Source organism: Oncorhynchus gorbuscha, linkage group LG26, assembly GCF_021184085.1.
Source record: "Oncorhynchus gorbuscha isolate QuinsamMale2020 ecotype Even-year linkage group LG26, OgorEven_v1.0, whole genome shotgun sequence".
Taxonomy (NCBI): Eukaryota; Metazoa; Chordata; class Actinopteri; order Salmoniformes; family Salmonidae; genus Oncorhynchus; species Oncorhynchus gorbuscha.
The window spans coordinates 18,806,915-18,821,203 of NC_060198.1; the positions used below are offsets into that span (position 1 = coordinate 18,806,915).

The following is a 14,289-nucleotide window of genomic DNA, read 5'->3' on the forward strand; positions in this document are numbered from 1 at the left end:
TCATCTGCCGCCATCCCCTCATGTTTCAGAATGATAATGCACAGCCCCATGTTGCAAGGATCTGTACACAATTCCTGGAAAATTCCTGGAAAATTCCCAAATTTCAATTCCAAAATGGCCCAGTTCTTCCATGGACTGCATACTCACCAGACATGTCACAGATTAAGCATGTTTGGGATGGTCTGGATTGACGTATACGACAGCATGTTCCATTTCCCGCCAATATCCAGCAACTTCACACAGCCATTGAACAGGAATGGGACAACATTCAACAGGCCACAATCAACAGCCTGATTAACTCTATGTGAAGGAGATGTGTTGCGCTGCATGAGGCAACTGGCAGTCACACCAGCTACTGACTGGTTTTCTGATCCACACCCCTACCTTTATTTTAAGGTATCTGTGCATATCTGTATTCCCAGTCATGTGAAATCCATAGATTAGGGCCTAATAAATATATTTCAATTGACTGATTTTCTTATATGATCTGTAACTCAGTAAAATTTTGAAATTGTTGCATGTTGCGTTTATATTTTTATTCAGTATAGTTGGATCTGTTTTCACAGAAGTATGACTGGTAGCAGAGAGATTAAAATAATTAATGGCTTAGATAAGATTGCTTTAGCTGGAGTCAGAGTGTTATTATGGAGATACAAAATTGACAAACTGTGACACTGGATTGACATAAAATGGAAAAAGTTGAGATGATTATGAAGATTCTGCATAGGTTATAGAGGAACACAGCCCTCTAACACTTGTATGAACTTTTCAACAGAAATATGGAGAAGTAAGACTTTACGAAACCATTCATTCCAACTGTGACCCTGGATTGACATCAAAAGGTGAGATTTTCAGATGATCATGAATATGATGCACTGTCATAAATGTCTTGCACAAGAAGAATACTGCAGAAAAAAGCACATCCAATACCAGCTACATTCGTGTTTATCATGCGACCAACACCCTTATTTGCCATGATAAACAGTAGATAACCAGTGTAGTCAAGGCACGTAGCCTCTAAACAGCTACAAGAGTAATACCCTACAGCTAACCCAGTGCTGCTCGGTGATGTAAATATTAACAAGTCCACTATTTTCACCGTTACAGGTGTATACAACAAAAAAAAGTTCATTTCAGTTCACTATAGTACGTGTTCTCTCACTCTACTAACAACTCAGTGTAAACACCAAACTGAATGAAGAAATGTTGGTCACTTGTACTGTGAAGGAGCCTATGCCTAATTGAGCTACTGCCATGGGTAAGCCTTGCTCACAACACTTATTGTAGTGTTGTGGTATTGTGGACTTGATATTGTAAATGTGTACTATTAGATTAATAATGTATTAATTTCTAGTATGATGTATTGTTTTATTTAGGCCAGTGGTGTCTGCTGGTTTTTGGTTTTTCCTTTCAATTAAAGACATCCAGACGAGGGGTGTCCCTTACTAATTAGTGACCTTAAGCTGTTGTGTTTTGCTGTGATGTAATTGTTTTAATCCTGTTTGGACCCCAGGAAGATTCGGGATCCTATACTAAGTACTGGGGAGTCTATACTAAATATTAATAAGGGGGACAAAACAATGCTGTCTAGTCTATTCCAACAGCACTATCTGTATATGCTGTGAAAAAAACTGAAGCAATACATTTTCAAACTCACATGTGTCTTACCATGTCTACTTAAAGAATCCTGAAGGAGACAGGGGAGGCAAATTAAGGAGGCTGCTGAGGGGAGGACAGCTCATAATAATGGCAAGAACGGCGGAAATGGAACAGCATCATGATGTATTTGATACCATTCCACCAATCCCACTCCAGCCATTATCACCAGCCTGTGTTTGCAAGCATCCACACTAGATGAAATTGTATATATATATTTCCCCAAAGCCAACACCTCATTTGGCCGCCTTTCCTTCCAGTTCTCTGCTGCCAGTGACTGGAACGAATTGCAAAAATTGCTGAAGTTGGAGACTTTTATTTCCCTCACCAACTTTAAACATCAACTATCTGAGCAGCTAACTGATCGCTGCAGCTGTACATAGTCCATCTGTAAATAGCCCACCCAATCTATCTACCTCATCCACATACTGTTTTTATTTTATTGACCTTTTTGCTCTTTTGCACATCATCATCTGCTCATTTATCACTTGTGTTAATCTGCTAAATTGAAACTATTCGCTACTATGGCCTATTTATTATCTCCTCATGCCTTTTGCACACACTGTATATAGACTTTATTTTTTCTACTGTGTCATTGACTTGTTTATTGTGTTATTGGCTTGTTTATTGTTTATTCCATGTGTAACTCTGTGTTGTTGTCTGTGTCACACGGCTTTGCTTTATCTTGGCCAGGTCGCAGTTGCAAATGAGAACTTGTTCTCAACTAGCCTACCTGATTAAATAAAGGTGAAATAAAAATAAATAGTCCTACAGCCTACGCCTGTCAATCAACTGATCAAAGCATCCTACTGCACGCTGTAGGCCTATTCATAAGGTGGTAACACAGACCATTCAAATCAAAATGCATCACATTTTCTTGGTCGCATACACATATTTAGCAGATGTTATTGCGGGTGAAACACAATGTTTGTGTTTCTAGCTCCAACAGTGCAGTAATATGTAACGATACACAACACACACAAATTTAAAAAGTCAAAAGAAAGGAATTAAGAATTACAGAAATATTAGGACGAGCAATGTCAGTGTCTGGAGTATAAAATATATATATATATATACAGTGCCCTGCGAAAGCACTCCTCATCTCCTCTTTAAAGTTCAGATAATTGTTAGAACACTCAGCCCTTGCCTCCCAGATAGCTGTGCCCCACTCTCGAGCCCGACCAGTAAGGAGTGAAATGACGTAAGCAATCCGAGCCCTCTCTCTTGAGTATGTGTTGGGTTGGAGAGAGAACACAATGTCACACTGGGTGAGAAAGGAGCGGCACTCAGTGGGCTGCCCCGAGTAACATGGTGGGTTATTAACCCTAGGTTCCGGAGACTCGGAAGACCAGGAAGTAGCTGGTGGCACGAGACGAAGACTCTGAAACTGTCCTGAGAGGTCGGAAACCTGAGCGGCCAGGGTCTCAACGGCATGACGAGCAGCAGACAATTCCTGCTCGTGTCTGCCGAGCATAGCTCCCTGGATCTCGACGGCAGTGTTCCGAGAATCCGTAGTCGCTGGGTCCATTCTTGGTCGGATCCTTCTGTTATGCTGGTGAATGAGGACCCAAAAGTGACTTAACGAAAACAGAGTCTTTATTCCAGTATATGACAAAAGTAATAATCCTGGAAAAATCAAGAAGAAAACAAAACAGGAAAAAACTTAAATCCACTCGTAGTAACGAGGACAGACTGGAGACTCGACCATTGACTGCAGGTTGCTTCGGGAAGGCACCGACCGTAGCAGACTAAGACACCTGCTCACACGCAGCATCTGAAGGAGACAAAACACGACAGGGCGAGACAAGGACACAGAACAGCGAAACATCATACAAGGATCCGACAAGGACAGAAGCGGAAAACAAGGGGAGAAATAGGGCTCTAATCAGAGGGCAAAATAGGGGACAGGTGTGAAAAGAGTAAATGAGTGAGTTAGGAGAATGAGGAACAGCTGGGAGCAGGAACGGAACGATAGAGAGAAGAGAGAGAGGGAGGGGGAGAGAGAGGGATAGAAAAAGGGAACGAACCTAATAAGACCAGCAGGGGGAAACGAACAGCAGGGAAAGCACAAGGACAAGACAATATATGACAAAACATGACAAATGCAGCCTTATGATAAGTGAACTGGAATGCAGCCTTAGGACAAGTGAACTGGAATGCAGCTCTTGGACAAGTCTACTGGAATGCAGCCATAGAACAAGTGAACTGGAATGCAGCCCTAGGACAGGTGAACTGGAATGAAGCCCTAGGACAAGTGAACTGGAATGCAGCCCTAGGACAAGGGTACTGGAATGCAGCCCTAGGACAAGTACACTGAAATGAAGCCGTAGGACAAGTGACCTGGAATGCAGCCCTAGGACAAGTGTAGTGGAAAGCAGCCCAAGGACAAGAGACCTGGAATTCATCCCTAGTACAAGTGTCCTGGAATGCAGCCGTAGGACAAGTGTAGTGGAAAGCAGCCCAAGGACAAGAGACCTGGAATTCATCCCTAGTACAAGTGTCCTGGAATGCAGCCTTATGACAAGTGAACTGGAATGCAGCCTTAGGACAAGTGAACTGGAATGCAGCCCGAGGACAAGTGTGGTGGAATGCAGCCCTAGGACAAGGGTACTGGAATGCAGCCGTATGACAAGTGACCTGGAATTCATCCCAAGGACAAGTGTCCTGGAATGCAGCCGTATGACAAGTATACTGGAATGTAGCCTTATGACAAGTGAACTGGAATGCAGCCCTAGGACAAGTGTAGTGGAAAGCAGCCCAAGGACAAGAGACCTGGAATTCATCCCTAGTACAACTGTCCTGGAATGCAGCCGTATGACAAGTATACTGGAATGCAGCCGAGGACAAGTGAATTGGAATGCAGCCCTGGGACATGTCACCTGGAATGCAGCCTTATGACAAGTGAACTGGAATGCAGCCTTAGGACAAGTGAACTGGAATGCAGCCTTAGGACAAGTAAACTGGAATGCAGCCCTAAAACAAGTGAACTGGAATGCAGCCCTAGAACAAGTGAACTGGAATGCAGCCCTAGAACAGGTGAACTGGAATGCAGCCCTAGAACAAGTAAACTGAAATGAAGCCGTAGGACAATTGACCTGGAATGCAGCCCAAGGACAAGTGCACTGCAAGGCAGCCCAAGGACAAGTCTACTGGAATGCAGCCCTTGGACAATTCTATAGGAATGCAATCCTAGAACAATTGAACTAGAATGCAGCCCGAGGACAAGTGAACTGGAATACAGCCCGAGGACAAGTGAACTGGAAAGCAGCCCTAGGACAAGTATGGTGGAACGCAGCCCTAGGACAAGTGAATTGGAATGCAGCCCTGGGACAAGTAAACTGGAATGCAGCCCTAGTACAAGTGACCTGGAATGCAGCCTGGAATGCAGCACTGGGACAAGTGTACTGGAATGCAGCCAGCCTTATGACAAGGACTGGAAAGCCCTATACTGAATGAATGCAGCACTGGGACAAGTGAATTGGAATGCAGCCCTTGGACAAGTGAACTGGAATGCAGCCCCAGGACAAATCACCTGGAATGCAGCCTTATGACAAGTGAACTGGAATGCAGCCCTAGAACAAGTAAACTGGAATGAAGCCCTAGGACACGTCTACTGGAATGCAGCCCAAGAACAAGTGAACTGGAATGCACCCCTAGAACAAGTGAACTGGAATGCTGCCGTAGGAAATGTAAACTGAAATGAAGCCATAGGACATGTGAACTGGAATGCAACCTTAGTACAACTGAACTGGAATGCAGCCCTAGGACAATTCTACTGGAATGCAGCCATAGAAGAAGTGAACTGGAATGCAGCCCTAGAACAAGTGAACTGGAATGCAGCCCTTGAACAAGTGAACTGGAATGCAGCCCTTGGACAAGTGAACTGGAATGCAGCCCTAGGACAAGTGAACTGGAATGCAGCCCTAGGACAAGTGACCTGGAATGCTGCCCTAGGACAAGTAAACTGAAATGAAGCCGTAGGACAAGTGACCTGGAATGCAGCCTTATGACAAGTGAACTGGAATGCAGCCCTAGGACAAGTGTAGTGGAAAGCAGCCCTAGGCCAAGTGAATTGGAATTGCAGCCCTGGGACAAGTCACCTGGAATGCAGCCTTATAACAAGTGAACTGGAACAAGAACAGAGCAACAAAAACAGAGGAAGAAAGAGGAGGTGGTGGGAGAGGTGTAAAAGACAGAAAGGGAAAGAGGTAAACACATAGGAGCAGGGAATAATATAATAATAATAATAAAGGCAGCTAAATATTCTCTCAGTTCATTACAATTACATAATAGTGTCTCTAGTCGGCCCAAAGGTTATCTTAAAAGCAGGTGAGGTGGCGATGATGGGACTGGGGGTTGGCATCCTCTCACAACAAAACATATCTGCAGATGAGAGACAAATGGACAGAGAGAGCATGTTTAAGCCTTGTTTTTATTTTTTATTCTGACATTGTTAGTCATCAATCAGGAGGTGAAATGCAAAACTGACCTGGGATCATTAACTCTGGGACTACTGCATCTATCTGTATTTCAATGTAAAGCATATCTTTAACAATACTTCCTGTGTAATATAAACTGACCTTGGATCATTAACTCTTGGACTACTGCATCTATCTGTATTTCAATGTAAAGCATCTCTTTAATAATACTTCCTGTTGACCTGACCAAGTGACCTCTCACCTCTGATCATGCTGTGTCCTCTTTGTAGACAGTTCAGATGCAGGAGGGGTTCACCAACACAGCTGATATAACCTAGAGGATTTAGGGAGCCCTGGGACAAGTAAACTGGAATGCAGCCCTAGTACAAGTGACCTGGAATGCAGCCTTATGACAAGTGTACTGGAATGCAGCCAACGGACAAGTATACTGGAATGCAGCACTGGGACAAGTGAATTGGAATGCAGCCCTTGGACAAGTGAACTGGAATGCAACCCCAGGACAAATCACCTGGAATGCAGCCTTATGACAAGTGAACTGGAATGCAGCCTTAGGACAAGTGAACTGGAATGCAGCCCTTGGACAAGTCTACTGGAATGCAGCCATAGAACAAGTGAACTGGAATGCAGCCCTAGAACAAGTAAACTGGAATGAAGCCCTAGGACAGGTGAACTGGAATGAAGCCCTAGGACAAGTGAACTGGAATGAAGCCCTAGGACAAGGGTACTGGAATGCAGCCCTAGGACAAGTACACTGAAATGAAGCCGTAGGACAAGTTACCTGGAATGCAGCCCTAGGACAAGTGTAGTGGAAAGCAGCCCAAGGACAAGAGACCTGGAATTCATCCCTAGTACAAGTATACTGGAATACAGCCCTAGGCCAAGTGAATTGGAATGCAGCCCTGGGACAAGTCACCTGGAATGCAGCCTTATAACAAGTGAACTGGAATGCAGCCTTAGGACAAGTGAACTGGAATGCAGCCCTAGAACAGGTGAACTGGAATGCAGCCCTAGAACAAGTGAACTGGAATGCAGCCCTAGGACAAGTGTACTGGAATGTAGCCCTCGGACAAGTAAACTGAAATGAAGCCGTAGGACAAGTGACCTGGAAAGCAGCCCAAGGACAAATGAACTGGAATGCAGCCCTAGTACAAGTGACCTGGAATGCAGCCTTAGGACAAGTGGACTGGAATGCTGCCCTAGGGACAAGTAAACTGAAATGAATGCCGAAGGACAAGTGACCTGGAATGCAGCCTTATGACAAGTGAACTGGAATGCAGCCTTAGGACACGTCTACTGGAATGCAGCCCTAGAACAAGTGAACTGGAATGCAGCCCTAGAACAGGTGAACTGGAATGCAGCCCTTGAACAAGTAAACTGAAATGAAGCCGTAGGACAATTGACCTGGAATGCAGCCCTAGGACAAGTGAACTGGAATGCAGCCTTATGACAAGTGAACTGGAATGCAGCCTTAGGACACGTCTACTGGAATGCAGCCCTAGAACAAGTGAACTGGAATGCAGCCCTAGAACAGGTGAACTGGAATGCAGCCCTTGAACAAGTAAACTGAAATGAAGCAGTAGGACAATTGACCTGGAATGCAGCCCTAGGACAAGTGAACTGGAATGCAGCCCTAGGACAAGTAAACTGAAATGAAGCCCCAGGACAAGTGACCTGGAATGCAGCCTTAGGACAAGTGAACTGGAATGCAGCTCTAGGACACGTCTACTGGAATGCAGCCCAAGAACAAGTGAACTGGAATGCACCCCTAGAACAAGTGAACTGGAATGCTGCCGTAGGAAATGTAAACTGAAATGAAGCCATAGGACATGTGAACTGGAATGCAACCTTAGTACAACTGAACTGGAATGCAGCCCTAGGACAATTCTACTGGAATGCAGCCCTAGAACAAGTGAACTGGAATGCAGCCCTTGAACAAGTGAACTGGAATGCAGCCCTTGGACAAGTGAACTGGAATGCAGCCCTAGGACAAGTGTACCGGAATGCAGCCCTAGGACAAGTAAACTGGAATGCAGCCCTAGGACACGTCTACTGGAATGTAGCCCAAGAACAAGTGAACTGGAATGCACCCCTAGAACAAGTGAACTGGAATGCAGCCCTAGGACAAGTGACCTGGAATGCTGCCCTAGGACAAGTAAACTGAAATGAAGCCGTAGGACAAGTGACCTGGAATGCAGCCTTATGACAAGTGAACTGGAATGCAGCCCTAGGACAAGTGTAGTGGAAAGCAGCCCAAGGACAAGTGAACTGGAATGCAGCCCCAGTACAAGTGACCTGGAATCCAGCCTTATGACAAGTGAACTGGAATGCAGCCTTAGGACAAGTGACCTGGAATGCAGCCCTCGGACAAGTAAACTGAAATGAAGCCGTAGGACAAGTGACCTGGAAAGCAGCCCAAGGACAAATGAACTGGAATGCAGCCCTAGTACAAGTGACCTGGAATGCAGCCTTAGGACAAGTGAACTGGAATGCTGCCCTAGGACAAGTAAACCGAAATGAATGCCGAAGGACAATTGACCTGGAATGCAGCCGTATGACAAGTGAACTGGAATGCAGCCCTAGAACAGGTGAACTGCAATGCAGCTCTAGAACAGGTGAACTGGAATGCAGCCCTTGAACAAGTAAACTAAAATGAAGCCGTAGGACAATTGACCTGGAATGCAGCCCTAGGACAAGTGAACTGGAATGCAGCCCTAGGACAAGTAAACTGAAATGAAGCCCCAGGACAAGTGACCTGGAATGCAGCCTTAGGACAAGTGAACTGGAATGCAGCCCTAGGACAAGTAAACTGAAATGAAGCCCCAGGACAAGTGACCTGGAATGCAGCCTTAGGACAAGTGAACTGGAATGCAGCCCTAGGACACGTCTACTGGAATGCAGCCCAAGAACAAGTGAACTGGAATGCACCCCTAGAACAAGTGAACTGGAATGCAGCCCTAGGACAAGTGACCTGGAATGCTGCCCTAGGACAAGTAAACTGAAATGAAGCCGTAGGACAAGTGACCTGGAATGCAGCCTTATGACAAGTGAACTGGAATGCAGCCCTAGGACAAGTGTAGTGGAAAGCAGCCCAAAGACAAGTGAACTGGAATGCAGCCCTAGTACAAGTGACCTGGAATCCAGCCTTATGACAAGTGAACTGGAATGCAGACTTAGGACAAGTGAACTGGAATGCAGCCCTGGGACACGTCTACTGGAATGCAGCCCTAGAAAGAGTGAACTGGAATGCAGCCCTAGTACAAGTGACCTGGAATCCAGCCTTATGACAAGTGAACTGGAATGCAGCCTTAGGACAAGTGAACTGGAATGCAGCCCTAGGACAAGTAAACTGAAATGAAGCCCCAGGACAAGTGACCTGGAATGCAGCCTTAGGACAAGTGAACTGGAATGCAGCCCTAGGACACGTCTACTGGAATGCAGCCCAAGAACAAGTGAACTGGAATGCACCCCTAGAACAAGTGAACTGGAATGCAGCCCTAGGACAAGTGACCTGGAATGCTGCCCTAGGACAAGTAAACTGAAATGAAGCCGTAGGACAAGTGACCTGGAATGCAGCCTTATGACAAGTGAACTGGAATGCAGCCCTAGGACAAGTGTAGTGGAAAGCAGCCCAAAGACAAGTGAACTGGAATGCAGCCCTAGTACAAGTGACCTGGAATCCAGCCTTATGACAAGTGAACTGGAATGCAGCCTTAGGACAAGTGAACTGGAATGCAGCCCTGGGACACGTCTACTGGAATGCAGCCCTAGAAAGAGTGAACTGGAATGCAGCCCTAGTACAAGTGACCTGGAATCCAGCCTTATGACAAGTGAACTGGAATGCAGCCTTAGGACAAGTGAACTGGAATACAGCCCTAGGACACGTCTACTGGAATGCAGCCCTAGAACGAGTGAACTGGAATGCATCCCTAGAACAGGTGAACTGGAATGCAGCCCTAGAACAGGTGAACTGGAATGCAGCCCTAGAACAAGTAAACTGAAATGAAGCCGTAGGACAATTGACCTGGAATGCAGCCCTAGGACAAGTGAACTGGAATGCAGCCCTAGGACAAGTAAACTGAAATGACTGAAGTGACCTGGAATGCAGCCTTATGACAAGTGAACTGGAATGCAGCCTTAGGACAAGTGAACTGGAATGCAGCCCTAGGACATGTCTACTGGAATGCAGCCCAAGAACAAGTGAACTGGAATGCACCCCTAGAACAAGTGAACTGGAATGCAGCCCTAGGACAAGTAAACTGAAATTAAGCCGTAGGACAATTGACCTGGAATGCAGCCCTAGGACAAGTGAACTGGAATGCAGCCCTAGGACAAGTGCACCGGAATGCAGCCCTAGGACCATTAAACTGGAATGCAGCCCTAGGACAATTCTACTGGAATGCAGCCCTAGGACAAGTGCACCGGAATGCAGCCCTAGAACCAGTGACCTGGAATGCAGCCCTAGTACAAGTGAACTGGAATGCAGCCCTAGGACAAGTGCCCCGGAATGCAGCCCCAGGACCAGTAAACTGGAATGCAGCCCTATGACAATTCTACTGGAATGCAGCCCTAGGACAATTCTACTGGAATGCAGCCGTAGGACAAGTGACCTGGAATGCAGCCCTAGGACAAGTACTCTGGAATGCAGCCCTAGGATAAGTGACCTGGAATGCAGCGCTAGGACAAGATATTTGGAATGCAGCCCTAGGACAACTGTAGTGGATTGCAGCCCTAGGACAAGTGAACTATAATGCAGCCCTAGGACAAATAAACTGGAATACAGCCCTAGGACAAGTGTAGTGGAATGCAGCCCTAGGACAAGTGACCTGGAATGCAGCCCTAGGACAAGTGATCTATAATGCAGCCCTAGGACAAATGAACTGGAATGCAGTCCTAGGACAAGTAACCTGGAATGCAGCCCTAGGACAATTGACTGGAATGCAACCTTAGGACAAGTGTAGTGGAATGCATCCCTAGGACAAGTCTACTGGAATGCAGCCCTTGGACAAGTGAATTGGAATGCAGCCCTAGGACAAGTGTACTGGATTGCAGCCGTAGGACAAGTGACCTGGAATGCAGCCCTAGGACAAGTGAACTGAAATGTCGCCCTAGAACAAGTGAACTGGAATGCAGCCCTTGGACAAGTGAACTGGATCAAAGTCTCATTGTTGTCTGGTAAATATTGTCTATCTAATAAGGTGAAAGAAGCATCATACAAACTCATTCATAGAATCTACCCTGTAAAGACCTTTATTATACACAATTTAAAATAGCTATTGATAACAAATGTGTATTTTGTGATTGTGACCCAGAGACTCTTGACCATTTTCTTGGGGACGGCTCTCATGTCAGAAGATTTTATTTTAAAATAAACAACTATTAATGCTAATCTGATATTATGTTTTATTCATCCAAATGATATGGACCCTGATTTAACTTTCATTGTTCATTTATTTATCTTTCATGGAAGATTCTTTGTCCATAAAATGAAGTGGACAAACCCCTCTTCACATGATTTAAGATATAATTTAAATGTTTTTTTGAAGTGATCAGTAAATGTAAAAACAAAAAAGCAATACGCACCATAAAAGTATTTAACAAATTGAAAATGAATCTTGATATGTAATACCTCTGTTTGTTAGGTTAATGTACTCTTGTTTGTATATTTCTGTTTTTTTGTTGTATTTGTTGTGTTCATAATAAAAACTAAGTCTTTAACCACACTGTGTTGTTACACTGGTGAGAAAAACTCATGCTTCCTAAACTAAAATCTACATTTCCCTCAACTGCGTCCAGTCAGCAGATGGACGAGATGCCGCTTTGGCCGCCCGTTGTGACTCTGTCAATAATTCAGCAGAGCAAGTTTGTATGAAGGTCTGGTTATTAAATGGGTACATAGTTCAATAGTAATATCCTGTAAAAACCTCTGGTGATGAACTTTGCTGCCCTGTTTCCAGTTGTCCACATTTCTGGAAGAACCTATTCAAGTAAGTAAGTAAATAGATTTTGAAAATGGAAAAAAACGATTATATTATTAGCTAACTAGCTACAGTGCAGGCTAACTCAAATGAGCTGCTAAATGAGCTATCTAGACAACTTCAGATACTATATAGATAGCTAGCTAAGTGAATTAAATATCACCAGCTACCTAACTTCATATTAGCTAGCTATCTTGATGTATTTATCACTGTAAAAACAAACTCCAAATGCATTTGTAGGTAGCTAGCTAACAGCCATGGAGGGGGGTGAAAGGATAGCAGCCCCAACTGTCAGTGAGAGAGGAGGCTATTCTGGATATGACAGGTACTTTTGTGTAGTTCCTGGCCCTAGAAGTGAAGATGGAGATAGTAGGACCAAAATATTCAGTGTGGTGTAATTTGACTAGAATGAAGTCTGTTTCTTGTGAGGTTTTCTGTCCTCAGATAAAGAGCGCTATGAAAGCCAGTCTACATATGAAGAGGTCCCAATGAAGATCAGCGGTTCTCAGTCCTGGGGACTCAGAGGCACATTGTTGTTTTTGCCTCAGCTCTGCACAGCTGATTCAAATGATCAACTCATCATCAAGCTTCGAGAAGTATTTATGTATTCATTTGTGATGCTATCCTTGATATGATCCTGTTATTGTCACATGCTACACATGTACATATGTGTGTCCATGCATCTATCAATCCAATGTTGTCATGATTTGTTATCAGGGATATTATACTTTAGTAATCCACAATGACCTGGTGATGTAACAGTCTAATAATTACATTGTCTTCCATATTCCTACAGATACCTTGTAACTGGAGATTCCTTCAAAACTATTGCCTACAGTTACCGTGTAGGGCACTGCAAGGTTGGGTGACCAGGGTCATCTGGGACTGCCTCCTGGAGGAATTCAGGTGTGTGAAGGCTACCGTTAAGAATATTAAGACACTTCATTACTTCTATAACTAACTAGCTCAATTGTTTGTCCTTGTGGGTCGGTTCATGTTTTTCAGCATAAAGTGCTCTGCAGTCACTTAATGTGGTGTGGACACCAGGTGAGGCCACACACACAGATTCCTGTTCAACACTGTCGCTTTAACTACCTTATTTTCTCAATAACATTCTCTCTCTTTCACTTCATCCCTCTCTCCCCTTCTCCCTAAATCCTCTAGGTTATATCAGCTGTGTTGGTGAACCCCTCCTGCATCTGAACTGTCTACAAAGAGGACACAGCATGATCAGAGGTGAGAGGTCACTTGGTCAGGTCAACAGGAAGTATTATTAAAGAGATGCTTTACATTGAAATACAGATAGATGCAGTAGTCCAAGAGTTAATGATCCAAGGTCAGTTTATATTACACAGGAAGTATTATTAAAGATATGCTTTACATTGAAATACAGATAGATGCAGTAGTCCCAGAGTTAATGATCCCAGGTCAGTTTTGCATTTCACCTCCTGATTGATGACTAACAATGTCAGAATAAAAAATAAAAACAAGGCTTAAACATGCTCTCTCTGTCCATTTGTCTCTCATCTGCAGATATGTTTTGTTGTGAGAGGATGCCAACCCCCAGTCCCATCATCGCCACCTCACCTGCTTTTAAGATAACCTTTGGGCCGACTAGAGACACTATTATGTAATTGTAATGAACTGAGAGAATATTTAGCTGCCTTTATTATTATTATTATATTATTCCCTGCTCCTATGTGTTTACCTCTTTCCCTTTCTGTCTTTTACACCTCTCCCACCACCTCCTCTTTCTTCCTCTGTTTTTATAATTCACAACAGATGTGCATTGAAGTACAGATTGAACTTGTATTTATAACACTTGGATAATGAGATTTTCAATAAAGCATTTCACATTCTCTAATGGTTGAAATGAAGTGTAATGTGATGAAATACTCCACCTATCCTGTGTTTATCAGATCAATGCAGATGAAGGGCATTAGATGTTGAGATGAACCGGTGTTCGAGTATTTACATGATGCATAGAAAGTGTAGTGGTGTTTTTTAACATTATATTTATGTATATATGAATTAACTAGTTAAATCTTGTTTCTAGTCTATATGTTACAATGTGTAACCATTGATGTCCCAGGACCAAGATTGGTAAACACTGTTGAAGTGTATAATTGTAATACATACATGCAGACACAGCATCATTCAAAGACTGGAATTTGATACTCCTGGTATTGGATATGACTGAAAAATAATCTCAAAGACAT

General features: G+C 44.0%; 1 long non-coding RNA gene across 1 annotated transcript; it reads left to right on the plus strand.

Moving 5' to 3' along the window:
- The first annotated feature begins 11,951 nt into the window (after nucleotides 1-11,951).
- Nucleotides 11,952-13,924, plus strand: LOC124015837. Its single transcript, XR_006835227.1, has 6 exons — nucleotides 11,952-12,079; nucleotides 12,311-12,666; nucleotides 12,867-12,976; nucleotides 13,076-13,117; nucleotides 13,235-13,306; nucleotides 13,604-13,924. It is a non-coding gene; the product is annotated as an uncharacterized LOC124015837 (long non-coding RNA).
- Nucleotides 13,925-14,289: the final 365 nt, after the last annotated feature.